Source organism: Gossypium hirsutum, chromosome A08 (genome assembly GCF_007990345.1).
Source record: "Gossypium hirsutum isolate 1008001.06 chromosome A08, Gossypium_hirsutum_v2.1, whole genome shotgun sequence".
In the NCBI taxonomy this organism is placed as follows: Eukaryota; Viridiplantae; Streptophyta; class Magnoliopsida; order Malvales; family Malvaceae; genus Gossypium; species Gossypium hirsutum.
The window spans coordinates 90,522,011-90,526,649 of record NC_053431.1 but is presented as its reverse complement, the minus strand read 5'-3'; positions in this window follow the sequence as shown (position 1 = coordinate 90,526,649).

The following is a 4,639-nucleotide window of genomic DNA, read 5'->3' as shown; positions in this document are numbered from 1 at the left end:
TTCGAGTGAATTGTATTGAATCATTTGATGTGATTAAAAATGCATATGACCATTGTGTATTTGAGCTAAAAGGTGGCCATATGACCCATCAAACTCCTTGTCATATTCGGCCATAAGCTAGCAAAATGAGACCTTAATGAGTTAAATTTGTTTGATTTAGCTCAAGGAGTTAAAGGAGGTGAATCGAGCAAAGGCAAAAAAAAGGTCATCGAGTAGCCGAGTTGGAACCGTCTTACCCAACACGAGGTAAGTCATTAAGCATGTAGTTGGTATTATTTCAAATGGTCATAATGTTTATGTATTGATACTGAATGGAATGAATAAATATACATATATATATATATGCATGTACGTATGTGATGATGAAATTGTTGAATGAAAAGAAAAGAGGTAAGATGTACTGAATTGTTGATCTCGGCACTAAACGTGCGGGTATAACCATTTATGACCATGAGATTGGCGCTAAGTGCGCGGGATTAAATTGTACAGCACTAAGTGTGCGATTTGACTATGTTGCACTAAGTGTGCGAAATGAATATGATGCACTAAGTGTGCGAATTGACCATGCGGCACTAAGTGTGCGAGTTTGACTATGTAGCACTAAGTGTGCGATTTGATTACGTAGCACTAAGTGTGCGAGTTGATTATATAGCACTGAGTGTGCGAACTCAATATACATTCGTGAATCATTATGGACACTATGTGTGCGACACTATTGAGTCGATCGCGGACAGCGGATCGGGTAAGTGTCTTGAGTACATGGCTAATAGGTGCTATGCTTATACTTGGTGTTGAGCCCGGTAAGTTTGAACCTATGTGACAAATATACTTGAAGTCACGTACATAAAATTTATCGTAGGATGGGTGAAAGGCCGTTTAGTCGTTTGATTGTAACGAAAATAAATTGATTTATGAAAATGCTTCAATGTCCTATTGATGAGTATATGGAATGTGAATGCATGAATTGATATGAAATTGAATCGATAGGTGGGAGGAACTATGGTATGGTTCGGTATGGATGGAGTAAATTGTCTCGTTCCATTTTGTTTCCTCTTGTGATAATGTTATTGATAGATGGTAGTACATTGCTTATGACTTACTGAGTTATAAACATCACTCGGTGTTTCCTTGTCACCCATTATAGGTTGCTTGGACTCATCTATTTTTGCGGGGTCAGGTCGTCATCGAAGTCATCACACCGGATAGCAAGTTTTGGTACTTTCTTCTTAGTTGGCTTAGAAGAACATTTTGGCATGTATAAGCTATTACGTTGTGTTTGAACTTTGGAATGTAAACTTTAAGCCATGCGAAAATGGCACGAATGTTCGATTGAGTTGGATCAAGGGTAGGCATGAAATGGACCTAGTTACTTTCGTAACAGATGCTGGCAGCAGCAGTGTCATGAGATTGAAAATCACTAAAAATAGTAGGAGTGGAATTAATTGATAAATAAATTATGTAATTGAATCTCGATGAGTCTGTTTTCATGAGGAAGTAACGAAAAGATCATATGGGTAGTATATTAAGAGATAATCAGATTTTTGTGGGACAGGGCCAGAACGGTTTCTGGATTCCCTGCTCCGAATTTGGAAATTCATTATAAATTAACCAGAGATAATTAGGGGTCGTACCATATATGTATAGATTCCTCTCTGAGTCTAGTTTTCATAGAAACAAACGGCATCAGTATTGAAGCCCCGTGCAGGGAGACATTCAAGTCGTAATGGGCAAAGGTCAGTGTAGTCGACCCCTGCAACATGGGAGACTTTGACTAATAAACTGTACTAATTGGCCCGACCAAAAATTCTAGAAAAAAATACATAGATGGGCACATGAGTCTAGTTTCTGGGAAAATTACAAAACTGATTTTCGAGTTACGAAACTCAAGATATGATTTTTAAAACGACTAGTACCCAGATTGGGCAGTGTCTGGAAAATAAATTTATAAGGGGTTAAAGTCAGTTAACACCTCGTGTTCGACTCCGGTGTCGGTTTTGGGTTCGGGGTGTTACATTTGATTGGTATCAGAGCTATGGTTTAGTCGGTTCTAGGACTACCATAGCACGTATGAGTCTAGCTATACGTGCCTTAATGTTAATGTTTAAACGGGTGATGACTTCTGACGGTTGAAATGTTTTTGTTTTGATTAGTAAATGGATCCCGGTGTAGAAGAACCCTAGCGGATGACGTTGAGAGCGTAGCGGCTGCTCCTGCACAAGGGACGCCGCCTGTTGAACCTCAGTCATCTGCGAATAATCAAGGTGAGGGGGCTAAACAAGCCTTCTTTACCATGATGAATGAGTGGGTCGCGCAATATGCCCGAACCAACCCGGCTGTCCAACAATTCCCAAATTTGAATAATCCACCCCAAGAGCCTGTAATGCCATCAGTCGCTGATCCTGTGAGGCTGAGTAAGCCACCTGTAGACTTGATTAGGAAGCGTGGGGCCGAGGAGTTCAAGGCCATAGTAACTGATGATGCCGAAAGGGCCGAGTTCTGGCTTGATAACACCATTCGGGTGTTCGATGAATTGTCATGCACACCCGACGAATGTCTGAAATGTGCTGTATCTTTGTTGCGAGACTCAGCCTACTATTGGTGGAGGACCTTGATTTCCATAGTCCCGAACGAGCGAGTAACTTGGGACTTCTTTCAAACGGAATTCCGAAAGAAATTTATTAGCCAACGGTTCATTGATCAGAAGCGTAAGGAGTTCTTGGAACTCAAGCAAGGCCGTATGACTGTATCTGAATACGAACATGAATTTGTAAGACTCAGTAGGTATGCCCGGGAGTGTGTAGCTGATGAGGTTGCTATGTGCAAAAGGTTCGAGGAAGGATTGAATGAAGATTTAAAGCTACTAATGGGTATTTTGGAAATAAAAGAATTCGTAACACTAGTCGAATGAGCCTGCAAGGCGGAAGAACTTGGAAAGGAGAAGAGGAAGGCTGAATTTGAAGCTAGAGATTATCGTAAAAGATCGACGGGTAAAGCTCCGTTCTCAGCTGTAAAGAAGTTCAGGGAGGACATTAATAAGTCGAGGGCGACTGCGGGAATTTCCATCAGGGCAAGACCATCGATGGGCTCCCGAGCTACTTCGGTAGCTAGTGTGGGCAATAATCGTCACGAGAAACCTGAATGTCCCCAATGTGGAAGACGACACCTAGGTGAATGTTGGGGCAAGTCTACTAGCAGGACCTGTTACGGATGCGGTTCGAAGGACCACTTCATTAGAGATTGCACGAAGCTGGATGAGAAGAATAAGATTCAAGGTGCAAGACCTAGTGGAGTGACATCTAGAGGTAGACCACCGAGAATTTTAGGAGGCAGGGGTGGTAGTCAGAGGGGGGCCTCTGATACGGCCGATCGCGCCGAGAACCGTACTCCTGCTAGAGCATATGCCATTCGCGCACGAGAGGAGGCATCCTCCCCCGACGTCATCACTGGTACCTTCACTCTCTTTGATACTAATGTGATTGCATTGATTGACCCTGGTTCTACTCATTCATATGTATGTGAAACCTTAGCAACCAGTAAGACTCTACCTGTTGAGTCTACTGAGCTCGTAATTCGAGTATCAAACCCTTTGGGTCAATGCGTACTTGTTGATAAAGTGTGTAAGAGATGCCCTCTAATAATCCGAGAATCCTGTTTTCCGGCCGATTTGATGCTTTTGCCGTTCGACGAGTTTGATGTTATTCTTGGTTTGGATTGGTTAACCGCGCATGATGCGGTTGTGAATTGCAAAAGCAAGACTATCGATTTGAGGTGCGCAAATAACGAAATAATCCGAGTTGAGTCTGCGGACTTAAAGGGGTTGCCAGCTGTAATATCAGCAATGTTGGCCCAGAAATATGTAAGGAAAGGGTGCGAAGCAGACCTCGCGTATGTACTTGATAACAAGGAGTTAGAAAAGAAACCCGAATCGGTGCCGGTGGTCTGTGAATACCCGGATGTTTTTCCTGAAGAGTTACCGGGTTTGCCACCTGTTCGGGAGGTAGAGTTTGGTATTGAGCTTGTACCTGGAACTACGCCAATTTCAATCGCTCCGTATCGTATGGCACTAACCGAGTTAAAAGAGTTGAAAGCTCAGTTGCAAGAATTGACGGATAGAGGTTTCGCTCGACCGAGTTTCTCACCTTGGGGTGCACCAGTATTGTTCGTGAAAAAGAAGGACGGAACCATGAGGTTGTGCATTGACTATCGTCAACTGAATAAAGTGACGATAAAGAATAAGTATCCGTTACCGCGTATTGATGATCTGTTCGATCAATTAAAGGGAGCATCGGTGTTTTCAAAGATAGATTTGAGATCGGGTTATTATCAGTTGCGGATTCGAGGTTCGGACGTACCCAAAACTGCTTTCAGAACGAGGTACGGTCACTACGAGTTCTTAGTGATGCCGTTTGGGCTCACTAATGCCCCTGCGGTGTTTATGGATTTGATGAATCGAATCTTCAGGCCGTATTTGGATCGGTTCGTAGTTGTGTTTATTGATGACATCTTGGTCTATTCAAGAGATGAGACCGAACATGCTGAGCATCTGAGGCTAGTGTTGCAAATTTTGCGGGATAAGCAGTTATATGCTAAGTTCAGTAAGTGTGAGTTCTGGTTAAGAGAGGTTAGCTTCTTGGGTCAT